Raw genomic sequence first — 21,405 nt, 5'->3', positions numbered from 1 at the left:
GTAAGCCAAAACTGTCAAAAATACTGTCTGAACTGGAGATGCGTATACAGTGTCATCTATAACATTCTAGCGAGTCAGAGTCTTGCTGCTTTGGTAGTTTGTGTTTGATTTGCTGGAAGACGTTGCTCTTATTGGTGCACCTACAGCAAACAAATGCTGCTCGCGCTGGAACCTTCGTCTCCTCCTGGGTTGTAGTCTGCATCTAAGCTAAAACTACCCGTCATCACTATAAGGGTCAGGTGATGTTTCTCGAGATGATTGAACTTCCTCGAAGACTTGCACAGAAGCATTTTTATAGCTCGTATTTTTTATTAATCTAAAAGAAAAAAAGCTCTCAAATCAATTGAGGATAATAATATCTAGCAGTATTATTCATAATACTATCACAGCAAGAACTACACACATATACTTTACAAAATTACTCGTTTAGATGTGAGAAATAAGTCGGTAATTGAGTTAGAACCATAAGCATCAAAATTCCCTAAAAACTCACTAAACACAATAAAAAACCCATCCGAGTAAAAGTTTACATCACTAAGAATGTAACATATAACAAAAATACACTATTATTCATACAAAAATATTGAAATAATACTAAAGCTGCGTGGACAAATTCGTTGCTGAATCCACCTGCCGCGACCAGCGCGAGCGCGTCCTCCGTCACGTGAACAGGATGACTGATGTATAGGCGCGGAACAAAATACAGCGTCCACCGACGTTGTGCGTCTGTGAGTATCACATTTAAGAGCGTGTGCGTCGCCTCTTTGGAGTCAAAAATGTTATACTATGTGGCGCAAGATTTTTGGTAATTTAATATGATACGGCGCAAGGTGGAACTACTACAATTTATTATGAACACCGAACGTCCGACCACGTAGTTCCTTTAACGTTTTTATAAAGTCTGACGTGATTAGACTATGTGTCACAACGCATAGTACCCTATTTGTCGATATGACGGTGGTCACGCGAACGTGTTAATGGTGTGTGTATAGTTACTATTCCGCAATAGGTCCGTGTGGGAAATACGGCCCAAGCCCTGTCATTCTCAGAGGAGTCCTGTGCCCAGCAGTTGGAGGCTGGGATGATGACTTTTATGTATTTTATGGATGCTGGCGGCCGATCTTTAAATCCGCCAGATCACTGAATTTCTAGGCACATCGTGAAATGGCGCTATTTCATAATATGCCTAAAAGTTGACCAGGCATATTACGATGTGCCTGAGAAACAATACGGCAGATCGATTAGAGGAACGCATTTGTCGATATTCCTAGCTCAATACCAGGCACATCGTGATATGCCAAAAAAAAAATTTAGGTACGTAGAGCGAAGCGAGGAGTGGTTAGTACGAATTGTGATCACAACGCACGAGCCAAGCGAGCGAAGCGAGCGTGTCGCGTCAGCGGCCGGCGAAGTGCCAGAACCGATATGGCGGAGTTTCATGATATGCCTAGGAATTTCATGATCTGCCCAAAAGTCACTAGGCAAATCTTTAAACGGTGAGTTTTGTACGATACGGCGGATGTTCCTTAGCCAATTCATGAAATAGCGCCATTTCATGATGTGCCTAGGAATTTCGTGATCTGGCGAATTTTTCGATCGGCCGCCGACATATACATACAGCTCACAAACTTACTTACACACGACCATTGCAAGTTAAATAAAAGCTTGTAAATGTACCCTCTAAAACCACGACAAACAAGTCAAGGCAGTCGTGATATAGTTTCCGTTTACACAGATTGAATCTCATAAACCAACAGGCAAAGATGTTAAAACTGGCCTAGTGTATTTCAGGCCACGTTAAACAGAGTTCCGTACTATTTTTGACAAGGGATTACAACCGAACTAGCGGTATAATAGTATGGTATCGTCACCCAAGGACCAAAAAAAAAAACAAGTTTATTTATTTTTCTTAACTCTTTGTGCATAAAAAAAATATTGGCTGGATCCTCCATTTAAGCTTGGTAAAGCCTGCATCAGGAGGCACCGCTTCTCCATAATCATATATTCAAAGTATGTACCTATCAAGTACCTACACTGTGTGTACTTACAACTGTTTCGTTTCCCAATTTTATTTTTTTTTGAAACCAGAATTTTTTCTCAGTGTATTATGTTCTTATGCTTTTATAGAACACAGTAGGTAACGAGTAGGTTAGGTTTGTTAAAAGAAAGCTCCGGGAAAAAATATAGTTTCAGAAAAAAACATGAGTTGTGAAATGAAGTATTTGGCAAGTGAAACATTTGTAAAAAAATATTGTGCGAAAAAGCAGAGAACCGTTATTTATAAATTATTAAGATATATTTACACGTTGGCAATAAATCGCTGCCTTAGCAGCTGTTTTATTTTCTTTCTTTTTTCTAAAAGTTAGCAATCTAAACTGAGCTCGCGTGCTGGGAACTGCGACCTACGCTCTCTGATCCATGTAGGCCGAGACGAGATTATTCAATAAAAAATACAACATCACAGTTCCTATTTTGGCGTTATGGCCACGGAACCCTAAAAAGCTGGCAATAAACCGGCAGCACTTTTTACGGCTTCACCCGTACTGTTGGAGCGTAATGATGGCGCTCTTAAATCTCCTCTTACTCGTACAAAGAACACTGAACATCTTTGACGCATCAGTGTTTTTTTTTTAGTTTAAGTGACCTTTTTAGGACTCCCATACAAAACTGCGAATTTGCATAGCATAGCAAAAATCTGCGAGCTCGCAGGACGCATCCTGCGAATTCCTGCGATATGATATATATTAGTATGGTGACCTGCACTAACACTTTGCCGCACGAAATTGCATCGTAGCAATTTGCATCGTTAGTTCCGTCGTTCCGGCGTCGCATCGCATCGCATCTGTTTTGTGTGAGCCCTTAAACAACATTTCGGTCCACCGATCAGGCGAGTTCTAGCTGATCAATTAAAAAGCAGCATTTGTAAAAGAATTGTCGGATTTTCTGTTGTTATCCATGATGACATCGTGCGCCGTTCCGTTGCGCGGTCTCCAACACAAATGATCACGACCTGCCACCACACATTCGACACTGTGTCTCAAATCACTACTACACTAAGAAGACTAGTCGGTGTAGGTCGTTCTTAAACGGATTTAAGAACGACCTGAATGAGCTGGTTAATGGATGAAACTTGTTTTATACTAGGTTTTGCCCGCGGCTCCGCCCGCGTGGTATTCGGTTATCGCGCGCTGTTCCCTCGGGAACTGTGGATTTTTCCAGGATAAAAGTAGCCTATGTCACTCTCGGGCCATAAACTATCTCTATGCCAAAAATTACGTCGATCCGTCGCTCCGTTACGGCGTGAAAGACGGACAAACACACAAACATACAAACATACTTTCGCATTTATAATATTATTATTAGTATGGATATGGATATGGATTATCAAGAGGGCGCTATTGTTCTTATTTATATGGCAATAGTTCAGTATAGTCGGAACAATGCTTTTTTTATCTTTGGCGACCTAAAACCTGAGGAGCGACCTTCTTTCGTAATTCGCGTAATCGATGACTCCGACATACCTAGAAAGTTTATTAATAACTATAATTACTGCTTATTTTTACCAGACCACAATGACATCTTGACTTGTCTACAACGTTTATCTGTTAGCTCCGATGTTAATTTGAAAAGGTTTTGTAGCGAAATAGTTTCCCCAAGCTTTTTTTTCCAGTAGTTTATTATAAACATTATTTACAATGATCCGTTGTTGACTACGAATCGTTTTGAGCATTTTTTGTTATTGTTCAAAGAAACCGCCACAGTGACACTGACAATCATTAAAATAATTGCCAGTGTAAGAAATTAGTTCCAATGATTTTTTTTTATTTTTTTTTATTTAACTGTATGGCAAACGAGCAAGTGGGTCTCCTGATGATTAGAGATCACCACCGCCCATAGACACCTGCAACACCAGGGGGATTGCAGATGCGTTGCCAACCTAGAAGCCTAATTTTGGGCAAAAAACCGTCAACTTTGCCTTAGGGCCATTTTCTTATAAAATCGATTGTCACGAATGAGTATTTTTTGTTCATTAAAGGGTTTATAACTCTCTATTGTACATAAAACATAAAAATAACAGTTATCAGAGCAAAGTACAATGTTTATAAAATTATAAACGTGGGTAATTTTACACAATATAATGTCCACCTGTGATTGAAATAATTGCCCGCCAGGCAATGTTATGTCCTTTGAATGTTTTATCCGACTGTACGAAGCAAATGAGGTTTTTGGTTTTCAAATAAAAAATCGATATCTGCAAATGGATCCATATTTTAGTGTATACCTACCTAAATGAGTATAGGTATTATAAGTTATCTTCAGTTTTGTCTACATTTTGAGAAATATATCTTGCTTAATTTTTAATAATTTTTAATATTTTGATATAGGTATTTCTCTTGCAAGAAATTACTAATACACTTTTAGAAATGTAGGTGTATTTCATAGGCCATAGTTAAATTAAAGTGTACCTAAGAAAATAAAAGTTAGGTGAACTTTAGTATTGTGATAATCATCATCATAATCATCATCATGTCACCCGAAAGACGTCCACTGCTGGACATAATAGGCCTCTCCCAAGGCTCTCCACTCAGACCGGAGTACAATAAAGAGTCATTGTATTGTATTGGAATGCAGCTTTGAAAATACTCATAATAACCGATTTTACAAATTTTTCGTAATTTTGGCGAGTTTAGTTAATAAAAACGAATTACCTAAGTACCTAAGTACATAAAATTGAATCAGTTTGAACGTGGAAAATTGTAACGTCATAGCAGTCAGTATATGACGTATTCAATACAAACTCCATAACAAACGATCGTTTTGACATTTCTGAAAAACTTTAGCGGTACCGTATTTCGCCGCGCTGCGCGCGAAAACGCGTTGCTGTCGCATAACGCCTACGAACAAATCGCGGTTGCACGCGATCTATCTCAGAGGTCGCGGGGGTGAGGTACAAAACCGCTCGCGCCGTTTGGCGTGGGTGGACTCTTAATAGTTTATAGGTAAAAAACTCTAGGAAATGACGTTCCAAATCAGAAAAATTACTTGACTTTCCATAAAAATTGTATGCACTACACATACCGCTACTAAGTATGTAAGTGCGTGATTGATTTGTTGGAAAACATTTGCTACAAACTCTCGTTAGTTTAGTATCGGTTGGTGCTCTATTCTGCCATTAGTTTTAGTAAGGAGCCCTACTGTCGCTTCTAATATGAACTCTATTCGTTTGCTTTCTAAGACGACTTTGCAGTGTATACATTCTGTAGTGATATGTTTTTTATGTTCTAAAAGTTTGATTACGAGTATAGTGCTATTCTCAGTAATCTACTTTGTGTCAGTACAATACGTATAACCTTAAAGACAGTTGATTATTTTGCTATTTAATAGTGCTTGACGAATTTGTGGTAGTGTTAAAAATATGTTTTACGAAAAAGCGACAATAGTGGTAGTGGTGAGTAATCCTACACAGTATAAATGGTATTTATTATTATTATTATTCTTATTATAAATATCTTTCTAAGTGAACCAGATATTTTGTCAAAAATATTTTGTGTTCGTTTTTTTGAACGGGTTAATATGAAGTGTCAAAATTTTTAGGAATGTTTGAACTTAAAACAGGTTTAACGGTTTAAAACAAAACATAATATAAAAGTAGGGAAGTTTAAATTAAAAATTAAACTCCAGATTGAACAGTTAAACCTCAATATTTAGACATTATTGTAGAGGATTTAGGCAAATATTTTTGTGATTGAATGCTAAACTAAAGATGACTAATAAATATAGGTAATAAATACTTATACGTGACTCGCATGTGTGTAATATTGTCACAACTGCCCAGTTTTTGTCTATAAGTACTGGCTGCTTAACTTGGGTAAGTATTAACTATCGGCTCCAGAATTATTTTGTGGTAGTAGCTCAAAAAACCCATAGTACTACACAAATAATATAACAAATGAGAAGTCACTATTCATAATCCCAGCCTTTAACGACCTACTACAGTACTGGGCACAGGCCCTCCTAAAAATGAGAGAGCTCAGGCCGTCATTCTCACGCAGGCCCAGTAGTCCCAGTACGGATTGAGAACTTTATACATACCATTGAATTTCATTGCAGGTTGTGCAGGTTTCCATACGATATCTTCCTTCTCCGTAATGATATTGTCAAATTTTAAACGTAATTCGTACACTAATTTCGAAAAACTCATAGGTTTTTAACCCACGATCCTCAGCTTGAGAGGCCATAGCCATGAGGCTAGTAGTAGTCACTATCATAGTTTAAAAATACCATTAAAATAATATATCATCCGTAGGACGTCCGCTATTGAACATAAACCTGCTACATACACCTTCAGTTGCTCCGGTTGGATGCGACCTGCATCCACCGTGAACTTGCGGCTTTAATTAGATCATCCTCCTATCTAATAATGGCCGCGGCCCATTTATGAATAAATATTGCAGTATACCAGCACAAATGCCGGTAGGCCACCAGCAAGATGGAGCGACGACCTGGTTAAGATCGCGGGATCGCGGTGGATGCGGAAAGCACAAGACCGTTCTGAGTGGAGAGCCTTGGGGGAGGCCTATGTCCAGCAGTAGACGTCTTTTGGCTGACATGATGACCAGCACAAATGAATTCCTAGATTTTTATAAAAACTCTAATCTCGTGTTTCAGCTGGTTTCTATAAACATAGTCTGCGGTTGCTTTTGCCTCTGCCTTCACTTCGCGAAGAAGCAAGGATGGTTCCGCACTGTCAACCGAAATGGTCCAGCTCATGGCAGAGTGAACCGAAGTGGTCCAGCTCATGGCAGAGTGAACCGAAGTGGTCCAAGCTTTGGTGCAAACAGATCGTCCTTTGGCTCTGGAGTGTCACACGATACACCAGTTTATGACGATATGATCAATGAAGAACCACTTTCTGTTTTTATTCATAATAATTTATTAAGAACCCAAGATGATCCAACTATTGGCTCAGATGTCGTTAATACTCACGGCTGGAATACAGCTCATACTATAGCCGATAAGCTGCCACCCAGTAATTCAGAAGCTACCGGACTACCCAGTGAACCGAGACATCAAAGTCAGAACAGACATTATGATTTTGATTGTCGGCCTCATGGCAATGAACATAAAAGTGAAAAATGTAGTAGTGATTATGGTTATAAAGATAGTGGAACTTGTGATAGTTATGATCGAGCTGGAACGACTTATGACAGTGGTGGTAATGGAGGTGGAGGTGATTCTGGAGGAGGTGATACCGGAGGAGGTGATACTGGAGGATGCGACAGTGGTGGAGGTGGGGACACCACAACAGATTAATCTTGAAGTTTATTAATTAAATTGAACAACTACTTGTTTTAAAAAAAAGACTGATTTTACTACTTTTTTATACCTAAACCGTTTAAGAAGAAACGCTGTAAAAATCGACTGTTGCTTCCGCTAAATATTGTAAATAACCACTTTTGAGAATTAATCATTTTAAGAAAAAATTAAGCGAAACGTGAAAGTAATTTAAACAGTATGAAGTGAAAGTAAGTTACAGTATGAGTGGAGGTCGCGAAAGTTAATGCCAATATTGCGAGTAAATCAGGCAAGATGTAGCTTTTAAATTTGATGACTCTGTCATCCAAAATCGAACTTAGTAATATATCACATAAATATAGAATAATAAGTTTATATAACAGAACTGTATGTTTTCTGTTCTTGAAGTTTTTTTGTAATTTATACGGGATCTTTGCGACTGCCATAATTTTAAAAGTCATAATATGTAATGTCTGTCATAATTATTGTTAAGTAGTCATAATTTTTTCCCGCTGAAATCATACATTTTTCATAAATTTTTAAATGGTAATCCTGTTGAAATGTCATATAGGTATTTATATCACTGTTATCACTGTTTAAGTAAAGCATGTGGTTATATTGTGTGTTTTCTCTTTTATTTGTAAAAAATGACACGAATAAATGTTTTTCTTTCTTTTTCTTTCTTTAAACTGTGTTGCATTTATTATCTTTGCCATTTTCTAAAACTTACTTATTCGACTCCTATCTTAAATTTAGTATTAGCCTGCAAATTATGTTCAGTAAAAATAAGGAAAAAACAGAAGTGACACATATTTATTTAATATACGAGAATATACGAGAGAGAGAGAGAGAGAGAAGAGAGAGAGAGAGTACCTATGGCAAATGTGACTGCATACCTCAATTATATTAATATTAATAGCGATATATTTCTAATACAGGTGCCTAGTCTTGCAGAAAATGTCTTAAGCTATACAATTTATTCACATAATAATAAGTCAACGTCAAAAATAAAATCATATTGAAGTGTCACATAAAATAAGAAATAAACAAAAGTGATTAAGTCCCTGTAAGGGCTGGCTGTGTAGGTATATGACTAAATAGACTTTTATGGCATTATTGTGATCATTGTATTAAACGCATTATTAAATAAAAAATAAAAAATCTTTCAATGTCGAAATTAAAAAAATATATATCATGGGACACTTGACACCAATTGACCTAGTTAACTAAGCAAAGCTTTTACTGTGGATACAGGCAACGGATAAATATACTTTATAGATAAATACATACTTAAATACATATTTCGGGTTCCGGGACATGATTCGTCAGGGACGGTGACTCAACGGGGTCACGCCGTTTTGTCACCAAATTCGTTAATTAATTAGTTACTTAATTAGTTTTAGTCATCATGGGCGGCGGTGATTGCTAAGTGGTAATTAAGTGGACCGCGTGCTCGTTTTCCCCCTCTTATACAGTTTGGTGTATGTTAGTCTATTAGGTATATATTGTATGGGCCAAGTTAGAGAAACTGACTACGAAAGTTTGAGGTCCCGGGTTCGAATCCCGGCCGGAACAGATTTGTATGAATAATACGAATGTTTGTTCTCGGGGGTTGGATGTTTAATATTATTATGTATTTAAGTATGTATTTATCTATATATTCGTAAGTATGTTTATCCGTTGCCTTAGTATAGAGTTGTGGATAACGCTCATTTTCGAGGCTTAAAGAATCGAACCCTTAAGACTCCGGAGTCTTAAAGACAAACTATATTTGTCAATTAAATTGGCTTATTTTACGCGTATGGATGCAAGATACCGTCTTTACGGCCTTTGAGTCGTTAAGCCTCGAGAGTCTTTAGGGTTCGAGTCTTTAAGCCTCGAAATGATCGTTTTTCACAACACTATATACCTAGTATCCATAGTACAAGCTTTGCTTAGTTTGGAACTAGGTCAGGTGGTCAGTTTATTTATTTATTTATGATATTTACAATAATAATAATAACTAGTCGTTTTCGCTTCCAGTGACTTGATTCTGCGTATTGCTAAAGCATCTATGGGCTGGGATGTTTAGCCCTTACATGGCCTACTTATCCTACGAGCATAGAATATATAATTGCCTACGAGTCTCTTTACAAAAAAGGTCTTTTTATAAGCAACGCATATCAGAGTGCCATTGTCTATTCAATATAGGTAGGGTAGACTATAAATAAGCACAGTCTAAAATGCGCTCGTGCCGAAAATAACACGTTCCCAAAATACCACATTTTTTAAAATACTCCATTTTTTATATAAGAGGGGGAAAACGAGCATGGGGGTCACCTGATAGGAAGCAATCACCGCCGCCCATGGACACCTGTCAACACGAGGGGTATCACAGGTGCGTTGTCGGCCCTTTGAGAGACTGATTAGCTCGTTTTATAAAGATCCCTAATTTGAACCTACCGATTTGGAAACACTGTCCCAGGAAACTGGTTCCATACTTTAGTCGTGCGTGGAAAAAAGTTTCGCTTAAAGCGAACGATGCTACATTGCCAATCATCAAGGTGGTGAGGATGAAATGACTGACGCCTGCGCGAAGTACGGTAGTGAAACCTAGCTGCAGGCAACAATCCCAATAATTCATCTGAACACTCCCCATGATATATGCGGTACAAGATTTCGGAGGTGGTAGGACCTTGAGCAAGGTCCGCCCGGATTGCTACCACCATCTTGCATGCTAATCCTGCCGTGAAGCAGCAGTGCTTGCACTGTTGTGTTTTGGCGTGGAGAGTAAGACAGCCGGTTATTTATTTATTTATTTATCGTATGGCTTACAAATTACACTCAAATCATAACTACTGGCGTTGCAGATGTTTATGGGCGGTGGTGATCTATTACCACCAGGAGACCCACTTGCTCGTTTGCCATGCAGTCGAAAAAAAAAGATGCAGAGAGATACAACATCCTTCCGCATTGCCAGAGAATCAGGCCGGTCAGAGAGTTCCCGGTTGCCGACCAATCTAGCAGCCCTACGTTGGATGCGGTCAAATGGAAGAAGCTGATACTGGGGTGCTCCAGCCCAGAGATGGGAACAGTACTTAAGCATATAAGCGGCCTAACTCGTGCTTTAAAAAGCTGTAGGCGACGGGCTGGCGTGAACATTACCTATTTATTACATACCCCTTATACCAGATGTCCAACCAAAATTAGACATTTCCCCAAAAAAAATAATTCCTTGTGTTATCTTCGATTATGTAATATGGTGCAATGAGAATCTGGTAAGCTAAAAATGTGGTATTTTGGGAGCGTGGCACATTTTAGGCACGAGTGCAAAAATGTACCACCAGTATGGAAAAACCCTTGTTGAGATGAACCTGGCAAAAAACTCAACATTTTAACTTGCATTTTTTTGCTCTGTCAGTGATTTTGTTGACAACGGCATATTTTATTTATTTTTTTACTTAAATAATTCTACGTTTTAACCCAATGCGTGCTCCTAAACATGAAAACAATATTATATGACAGTGTTTCCAAAGTCAGTCCTGAGGTGCTGTCCCAAGTTATATAAAAACGTTAGATATAATTTCATATTATAAACGTTCATTATATATAATTACATTATATATAACATGAAACACCATAATTTCATTAAGTATAACGTTCGATTAGTATAACAGATGTTTTATATACTTTCATAAGAAATAATATGTTTATGGGCTAAATTCATAGTATATAACATACATAAGGTATACCGCTTATAATACGTAATAACTTCTTCTATAACATTAATATGATATAATATCAAGTGATATACTTCGTTTCTAAAATACTTGGTAAAGTTTAAAATTTTAGAACCAGAAAATTAGGTGTTTAATTTTTGTATTGCAAAGTTTCACTTCAAAATTTGTGCGAGCGAGCGAAGCGAGCGTGCAAGACGGTTCGGAGCAGAAGCGACTTGGATAGTTTAGGTTCAGAAGGCCCAGTCTTCGATATTAGGTTTTTTTTTTATAGCAGCAAGGAAACCTTAAAAGTGACATATATATTTTTTTTATTTATGAGCATTATGTTTTCCGTTGTAAGATTAAATGAATGTTATGTTTTGGTAGGTTTCGAATATTATATAATTTGATCGTTATACTCAGTGTATTTATGTCCATAACTCATTATACATAACAAAATTATATATTTTATCATTATATATTATGAGCATTATAGCAAACGTATGTTATATTTTAAAAAATATAGAAAGAGAAGTTATACGTAATGAATATTATATGTTTTGTTTATATACTTATTCTATTACTTACCCTTCTGAAATAGAAGACGATGGAATATGAATTTGGGTCTCAAACAATTATTATAATTGGTAACTTTACCTTTTGCTGCCGTATCGAGTTGAGTTTCTTGCCGGATTCTTCTCAGCAGAGGTTTTTCCGAACCGGTGGTAGATTTTTTTTTGACATTCATAAGTGCTTGTTATAGCCTAAACTGAATAAAGATATTTTGACTTGACTTGACTTGACTTGACTATCCAGTCACTCTAATACTCGTATGCACACATATAAATATATAAATATAGTATGTATACATATAAATATAGTCGATGTTTCCGATTCGCCATACACCATAATTGGTAGGTACGGTCGGCCAAATAAGTGGTCTATCAATTTTTAAACAAGTTCCTATCAAATGAATATGTCGCTAAAGTCGAACTTTCACGTTGACAGACCCAATTTTTATTTAATTTTTTTCCCATTTTTACCCAATTTTTTTTTTCGAGCAGCAGTGTATTGCGTGCAATAATTAGACATGAGAAAGAAACGATTATGTGACAGTTGACACGTCAGCAAGTACGACGTTTTGAATGAAAACTAAGTACAGTCGAACAAATTGAATCATAACTCAGGGTGGAACCTTTGTGCTACTAATGTCATGTTGACATCTCATACTTTTGTCAAGGTAATCATAGTGAAATTGATTAATAAAAGGTTCCAGCCCGGGTCATGATTCAATTTGTTTGACACTGGGCACATTGCGTGCTAATTTATTTTACCTATAAGGAAAAAAGCAGTATATTAAAAAAATGTGATTAAAAACAAAACAAAAATCTCTCTTTCAAATAAGTCTAACTCCACCTTAACTCTACCTTTATATTTATTCAACTACGGCAAGCAGAGGGTTGGGTCTTGACTTTAGTTGATTGGAGATCAGGTAACAGAGTTGGAATGTTTCGAAGCGTCTAGACCCGATCAATCCATACTAATATTATAAATGCGAAAGTTTGTGTGTTTGTATGTTTGTCATTCTTTCACGCCGAAACGGATAGACGGATCGTCGTGATTTTTGGCATAGCGATAGTTTATGGGCCAGAGAATGATATAGGCTACTTTTTATCCCGGAAAAATTCAGTTCCCGAGGGAACAAACAGCGCGCGATAACCGAATTCCAAGCGGTCGAAGCCGCGGGCAAAAGCTAGTTATAGTATAACATAAACAGCATATCGAAATTGACACGGGCTCGATATGTATCAAAGGACAGGTAGTAAGGAGCCTTATTAGATATATACATACTGGGTGTTACCTGTAATAGGAGAAAATAATACGAGTGTGTGTCAGTTTGCGTATGTGTCATGTACCGGGTGTGGCCTGTAATACGAGCAAATAATTAAAATATAAATCGTACTCTTCAAACTGAACAACATTAAGATTGTTTTTTTGGAATCTTTTTGTATTTTTAATTTCAATTCCAAATTTTTACTTTTACGGTCATCCCGTAAAACCTAAATTGAAAATACAAACTGAAATATAGAAGCACAGAAAAACCAGAAAAATAAGACCAGCACTGGGAATCGAACCCAGGGCCTCGGCATTCCGTGCCGTGTGCTATACCGCTACACCCCTGCTGGACAATGGTACAGACACGAATTTTCCCTATGCATCACATATCTCAGCTTGTTTGTTTCTTACTTATTTAGCCACTTATAGTTTTCATTTTTAGCCCCCGACCGACGCAAAAAGAGGGGTGTTATAATTTTGACCGCTATGTGTGTCTGTCTGTCTGTGTCACCGCAGCTCTTAATCGGGTGGACCGATTTGAATGTTATTTTTTTACTTGAAAGCAGGTTTACAAGCGATAGGTCTTAGATATGTTTTATCAAAATCGTTTTAGCCGTTTTTGAGATATTGAACTTTAAAGTGACACTGTCAGGGTTTTTCCAACTTTTTGTTGGTTAGGTTATCCTAGCACGACATTACAACCCCATCTATTAAAAAAAACCGGCTTTCAAATAAAATAAAAACGCATTACTATCGGTCTACCCGTTTAAGAGCTACGGTGCTAAAGACAGACACACAGACACACATAGCGGTCAAACTTATAACACCCCTCTTTTTGTGTCGGGGGTTAATAAAAGCCACCGTGGCCGAATGAGGTATCGAGCGGGACCAAATTGAATCCGATTTCGGCGAAATATTGAAAAAATATTACACTTCACCGTACGTGAGGCACGTCGAGAGGTGTTGACAGATGGAAGTTATAATTCAATATTTGCATGCCTGGGACACTTTGGAAGTAGCACGCGGGCTTTGAAATTATTCGGAGTTGAAAAAATTAAATATTTTTTCTAAATCCGTTATAGGTACAGAGACTAAGCTTTCATTACAAAAGGAAAGAAAAATAAAACTAGGTAAAACTATCTTTTGTAAGACTACCTATAATACCATATAATACCACTTACATTATTATAAATGCGAAAGTTTTTATGTCTGTTAGCTTGTTTGTTACTTCATCACGTCTAACCGTTGAACCGATTTAGATGAAATTCGGTATACAGATATTTTGAGTCCGTGAGGATAGTTCTTATCCCGAAAAATTGCATAATTTCCCGGGATAGCGAATTCTGCGCGGACGGATTTATTGTACTTTTCTGTAATTAATTATTAAAGCCAAAAAGTTAAAGATCGTTATGTTTCAAATCTTAGAAAATTAAACCCATGCCCATGCCCGTGCCCATGGATGTCCAATGGATGTGAATAATAAAATAACATAATTATATATTACCAATAAGAAAAAAAAAATTGGTTTGACAAAAACTTATTTTAGCGTAACGAGCTTTGCGTTGAAGAAAAACATCGTGAAGAAACCTGCACATACCTGCGAAGCAATTCAATGGTGCGTGTGAAGTTCCCAATCCGCACTGGGCCCGCGTGGGAACTATGGCCCAAGCCCTCTTGTTCAGAGGAGGCCTGTGCCCAGCAATGGCACGTACCTATATAGGCTGGGATGATGATGATGATAACAACATAGCATAGCAACCGTCTTGAATGATTTTACCTCCATATTTTTTTATATTTTCGTACCTCAAGCGCTTGCTTCAACCTGTCACCGTGAATCCTCCATCAAATATAAAACAAAGTTAATTAAACTCAAATGAAAATAAGAACAATGCATTTTGTTTTCCGCGTTTCTTTGTTTTAGACAATGACGGTAATTGATTAGCTTTCTTAGTTGTAGAGCATTTACTTATAGTCAAGAAGAGCTCAAAAGAACAAGCATTTCTAAAACACTTCATTTAATCACGGTTCATTTAATTCTGTTTCCCGAGAGTTGTAAAAAAATATAGCAAAAAAAATTAAGTGTTTTTAAATTAAATGATATTATAACGGATAACTCACGTCTTAAACCGAGTTTAGCTCGACATGTTTCGGGCTATTTCGTAGCCCTTCCTCTCAGGAGCACGCACGCACGCAGGAGGTGCGAGCAACACGCACACTACGCGCCACCGCTCTGCTCGCACCTCCTGCGTGCGTGCGTGCTCCTGAGAGGAAGGGCTACGAAATAGCCCGAAACATGTCGAGCTAAACTCGGTTTAAGACGTGAGTTATCCGTTATAATATCATTTAATATGAGTGAGTCTCACGGTAGTTTCATGTTCAAATTGTTTTTAAATTCTTTGATGAATGTCGATCAATGTGCAGGTGCGAGCCGGAGTTTAAATCCACATTCTTCCGCTTGAGATGGTCATAGGTAAACCATTAGGTAACCAAGGCTGCAAGAAGCGTAAGAGTAGAGTACCTTAGGTCAGCAATTTAACGTGAAACAGTATCAAACAAACACACGCACACTCACACTCACATCTTTACATCAACGCTTACAAAACAACCTATTTGTGTCATTCAGTTAACTTCACAAAAATGAAGGCTTCTGAATCAGACTTCCTCAGTTTCACCGCTTCGGGAACCTAAACTTTATTACGAGTTAGTCCGGGCCTATCGTGATCTATCAAAATCCTGAATGTTGCTGTTAGAGGCGAACTTACGCCATTGACTGACTTAGAGATTTATCTTAACTACTTGAAAGATCGTCTGTACTTACGGATTGCGGAAAAACAAAAAATAACTTGTGCAATAACTTTAGTAAAGGTTGGACATCATCGAACTACAACTTTGTTACCGTCTTCTTGAGCTTGTCTAGAGGTGAGGCGTATTTACTGGAATAGGTTTTGGCTTGGACGCGTGAGTACGCGTTCCCGCCCGCGATTATTTTAGCGAACGAGTATTTAGGAGTACGGCGACTGACAACGTTCCGCCAACTTGAAAACAGCATTTAGGCACTTGTCCCACCGCCGACGATGAGCGAGAAGCGATGAATCCTGCCGTGAAGCAGCAGTACTTGCACTTGTGTTTCGGCATGGAGAGTAAGACAGCCGGTGAAATTACTGGCACTTGACGTATCCCTACTTAGGCCTCTAGGTTGGCAACGCATCTGCAATACCCCTGGTGTTGCAGATGTTTATGGGCAGTGGTGATCTCTTGCGATCAGGAGACCCACTTGCTCGTTTGCCATCCAGTCGAATAAAAAAAATGAACTATGAGCTGGACCGTAGTTTTATCTTTTATGGTTCTTTCAATGTACCTATTCTCGTTACGTTATCCTACTAATATTATAAATGTGAAAGTTTGTGAGTGAGTGAGTGAGTGAGTATGTTTGTTACTCCTTCACGCTGAAACGGCTGGACGGATTTGGATGAAAGTTAGTTTATGACCTGGATTAAAACATAGAATACTTTTTATCCCGATGTTCCCACGGGATAGGGATAAAATCTTGAACTAATAACCACTGGGCTTAGAGTCATGAAATTTGGTATGTGGATAGCTGGACATCTGGAATAAAACATAGCTTACTTTTTATTCCGATATTCCCACGGGATAGGGATAAAATCTCGAAAAAACAACCGCTGGGCTTAGAGTCATGAAATTTGACCATGATTGTTTTTACTGTACCGTCATTGGAAACAACGATTTAATTTTCGGGAATTCCTACGGAAATTTTAAAAAATCCCGGATATTTCAATTCAGCTGCTAGACCTAATGATTTACGTGTGCGAAGCCGCGGGCAATAGCTTGTACCTAATAAAAGTAAAACAAGATTGAAAGCTGTTTAGAATGAGCTATCCCTTATGTCCTTGACCTTTGAAGAAGTGTCCGCGCGTAGTCATAAAGTGTTTAACACTTGACCTTTGCTAAGTGAGCCGCATCCCTAACCGTCCCTACAAACAGGTTTAATAAAAGTGTAGCCCACGGCTACATCGGAACGAAAAGTTATTTTAGTAGTACAAATACTTCGGTTCCAGGCTAATTTTCTCGCCAGCTCAGTCCATCTTCTGGTTTCCCGTCGTTCACATTGGATTTTTTTTATTACCCTGTTAAAGTGTCCCACTGCTGGGCGAAGGCCTCCCCTTCTTTCCTCCACTCGTCCCTATCGAGAGCAGCTCCTGCCACTCTATTTGATATGCGTCCAAGTCATCCCGCCATCATAGTCAAAGTCAAAGTCAAAATATCTTTATTCAATTTAGGCTATAACAAGCACTTATGAATGTCAAAAAAAATCTACCACCGGTTAAACCTCTGCTGAGAAGAATCCGGCAAGAAACTCAACGAGGTATATATTTTTTTTAAACAGATTTACAGTATCATTAAATGATATGTATACATCACAAGTATTTAACACAACTTTATTTTTAACACAGTAGGTTCGCTATTTAAAGGGATCGCTAATGCGGACCCATCTTCTCTTCGGCCTTCTGTTATATTAGGGTTCCGTACATTATCTATACAACATTGGACATTAGCAAAACAACGGCAGAAAAATCAAGTTTTTTGTATGGGAGCTCCCCTTAAATATTTATTTTATTTTAATTTAAAGTAATTATACAACTAAAGATTCTGTGAATATTTCAAGCGCCTACCTGTTGCCGTTATTAATATCAAGCAAAAAACGGCAAAACAATCACGTTTGTTGTATGGGAGCCCCCCTTAAATATTAAATTTTATTCTGTTTTTAGTATTTGTTGTTACAGCGGCCAAAGTAATACATAATCTGTGATAATTTCAAGTGCCTAACTATTACGACTCAATAGATAGAGACCTGTGTGGCAGACGGATGGACAGACAGACAGCAGAGTCTCAGTAATAGGGTTCCGTTGGCACCCTTTGGGTACGGAACCCTAAAAAGAACTTCATAACATGCATAGAAATACGCGACCAGTTTTTTTTACGTACTTAAAATAAAATCAGTGTTTTTTAACTCGGTAAATGTTGCTAAAAAATAATAATGCATTAAGGCTCCGTTTCCACCAATAATGTGCGAGGATGTGTTTCGAGGAATGTGTTCTTCATTAACCAATAGGAACGCTTCATTTACCTCGCCTCGCTCCGCTCAGCTGTTTCCACCAGAGCGGTGCTGTGCGAGGAAAGGTAAATGAAGCGTTTCTATTGATTTAAGAAAGTTATATTCCTCTTAACATATCTTAAGATGTCTTTGGTGGAAACGGAACCTAACATCAGTTTCCATTGATAGCGATAAATTTTGCAGGTAGTAGGACCTTGTGAAAGGTCCGCCCGGATTGCTACCACCATCTTGCTCGCTAATCCTGCCGTGAAGCGCAGTGCTTGCACTGTTGTGTTTCGGCGTGGAGAGTAAGACAGCCGGTGAAATTACTGGCACTTGAGGTATCCCATCTTAGGCCTCTAGGTTGGCAATGCGTCTGCAATAACCCTGGTGTTGCAGATGTTTATGGGCAGTGGTGATCTCTTACCATCAGGAGACCCACATGCTCGTTTGCCATCCAGTCGAATAAAAAAAATGAATTCTTCACGAATTAAGTCGCGGGCAGCAGCTAGTGTAAAATAAAACTGTACCACTACCATGAGTTTACAGTGACAGTACTCGATAGCGACGGCGTAAATTATTTGTAGAGGCGCTGTACAATTCTCCATACAAATAATTTACGCCGTCGCTATCGAGTACGATCACTGTAAATTCATGGTAGTGGTACTGGACATTCCACAGTCAAAGAAACTCAATCGTTTATCAGGGTGGAACCTATGCGCTACTGTCATTTTGACATTCCGTACATCTGCCAAAGAAATCATGGTGAAATAGATTATTTTTTGTTTTATTGATTACTTTTTGTTTTAGATTGGTTGTGGCTGGTATTCTACCGAACAAGGTCAGCTCTACCGTACTCGACCTGAAGTCGACTGGCAGTGTCTTATCCAACCTCGACATTGGCGGAATCATCGCATCGTTCGATGGGGCCATTGTAATCCCAAAATTGAATTGATTATTGAAGGTCCCACCTTGGTGAGCCTACAATTTTCTCGAAGTCGGTAAAAAAAAACCCTATTTTTAGACTGCGCTATACTCGGGTAAAAGTAAGTTTTAAAACTTCTTTTTTCACTCTAAAGTCAGCTTTGGAGCAAACAGATAAAGCGGAAAGAATTATCCTAAAATATGTTCCCGGAGCAGGAAGGGTTGAACTCCAAAAGTAAAAGTTAGCAAAGCTCTGGCTCGAGGACGTTCGACTGAGCAAAGCTCAACTGTTTGCGAAAAAGCTTAGTCAGCTCCCAATGTTGGAAGTTGTTCCAGTTTTCGGTAAGACCTAAGTTAAGCTTTGTGTGACCATATTTTAACTAAAATTAAGTATAAGGTAAATTTCAAATGTAAAATTTACGAGCGAGTGAGCGATTTATTTACGAGCTTTACGCTGAAACCTGCCCAAATCTGCTAAGCAATTCAGTGGTGCGTGTGAAGTTCCCAATCCGCACTGGGCCCGCGTGGGAACTATAGCCCAAGCCCTATTGTTCTGAGAGGAGGCCTGTGCCCAGCAGTGGGACGTATATAGGCTGGGATGGAATGGGATGGAAGTAAAAGGTGGCTTAAGATACGATATAAACACACACTCCTTTTTTGCGTCGGGGGTTAAAAAATGTAAATCTAGTGTCAAATCAACAGCAAGTGTACTAAATACCCATCAAATGGAAGTTAAGCGAGTCCCCTAATTCCCCTACAGCGTGTCAAACCGTTAAATATTGCTGTGAACAACTATTTTCCTCTGCCATTTACGGTAAATCCGCAAAGGCCGCATAACCGCGTCACACGACTTCCCGAGGACTGCCTATAACAGGGACAGCGTATATAAGGAAGAAGCGGAGCGACTTTATACTTTTATGGATTACTTCGATCTTCAATACTTTTGAGTGATTTAATAATCCATGCTAATATTACAAAAACAAAGGTATATTTTGAACATGCCGTCTCATTCATATGAAATTAAATTAATCCGGTTAACTCACGTCTTAAATCTAGTTTAGCTCGACATGTTTCGGGCTAATTTGTAGCCCTTGTGGCTGCAAGAACAAGCGCACTGCGTGCTCGCGCGGCTACCTGACGAAACTAATACCGGCGCACAACAAGTAAGGTTTGCGTGTTTGTAACTCAAAGTACTTATGTATTTTGAATTTATAAGAGGTTTTCTGTGATTTCTCGATAAATAATGAATTAGGACACAGAGATGAAGTCGCGCGGAACAACTAGTCTAAGGGAGCTCGCCCACAGCGACTTTTCGCGACAGAATCGCTATTGACGCGCGTTAGTCGCATTTGGATACAGAAGCGATGCCAACGCGCTACAGCAAGGCTACTACGAAACTCGAGACTCGAAGTTCGTATCGTACCGCCTCTCTCGCTCTCGTATTAAATAGTATAAGTGTCAGAGGGACCGCACGACACGAACTTCGAGTTTCGAGTTTCGTAGTAGCCCTGCAGCATCGCGACGCGACTGTATCAATGCAAGCGCGCGACCGTTTCGGACGACATCGTGGCGAGAACGGAGAGAGGGTAAGAAGGATGGGAGGGTAGCGCGACAGTAGCGCGTTTGCATCGCGACTGAATCGTGGTTATATGGGCGAGGGTACACAGCTAGCAACCGCATCGCGACTGTATCTATGCGAATGCGCGACAGCATCGCTACTAAAATCGCCGTGGGCGAGGGCTCTAAGCTAAGAACTAAAATCAAGACGTAGTTTACGCATAGTTACTTTGAAATTCGACTAGTGCGTGTATGTACGAAAAAATTTAATTTGTCAATCACCGTTAAAAAATCCTGCAAAATATTATCAAAGCTAAATAGCAAATGGTCACCGGGAGGTAAGTGATCGCTCTATGAGAACGCACAACCCCAAGAGAGCCGTTAGAATATTGCCAAAATTTTTGCTCAATAATTGGCTCATTTATACAAAATAAGCCAATTGCAAGCAAGACCGTAACGTCAAATGGACATCACCATACTAACGCCATCTAGCGATATTTTGCCAGTCAACTAGCCCTCATTAATATAATATTTAAAGTGTTCTTTCTTGTTTCCTTGTGTTCTGCGACCGCCCGGAATCGCTTGGGAATCGAATTTTAAAGCGCGTTTTATGGGAATTGCCGGAAAAAACTCCGGCAAGAAAAGGAAGTGAAAAATTTACGGACTCTTTCATTGGGAACCATTTATTGATTTGATTGTAAGTGCTTTTAAAGCATTTTTGCTTAGGTATTTGCGGGAAAAATGTCTCAGGTGAAGATTACGAGATTTTTGTGATCGTAAGATGAGTTTGCATGGACTAGGCAATATAATAGGTAAGTATATAATTGCTGAGAAAACAGAAAAAATAAAAAGAGTAGGTAATAAAAATTTCACTAAAGCTAATGTTCCACCTGTACATACTAAATTTCATGTAAGCACTTAACATAAACAATAGGTACTGTTTGTCATAACTCCTTTTCTGAATACGTTGATTGTGACAAA

The 21,405-nt window shown here is 38.6% G+C and overlaps 1 long non-coding RNA gene across 1 annotated transcript; it reads left to right on the top strand.

The window, feature by feature from the left end:
* Positions 1-4,995: 4,995 nt before the first annotated feature.
* LOC141430884 (uncharacterized) lies at positions 4,996-7,985 on the top strand. Its single transcript, XR_012451672.1, has 2 exons — positions 4,996-5,449; positions 6,670-7,985. It is a non-coding gene; the product is annotated as an uncharacterized lncRNA (long non-coding RNA).
* The last annotated feature ends 13,420 nt before the right edge of the window (positions 7,986-21,405 follow it).

This window comes from Choristoneura fumiferana, chromosome 9, assembly GCF_025370935.1.
Source record: "Choristoneura fumiferana chromosome 9, NRCan_CFum_1, whole genome shotgun sequence".
Classification (NCBI taxonomy): Eukaryota; Metazoa; Arthropoda; class Insecta; order Lepidoptera; family Tortricidae; genus Choristoneura; species Choristoneura fumiferana.
Note: the sequence above shows the minus strand (reverse complement) of the source record. Positions and strands in the feature narration are given on the sequence as shown.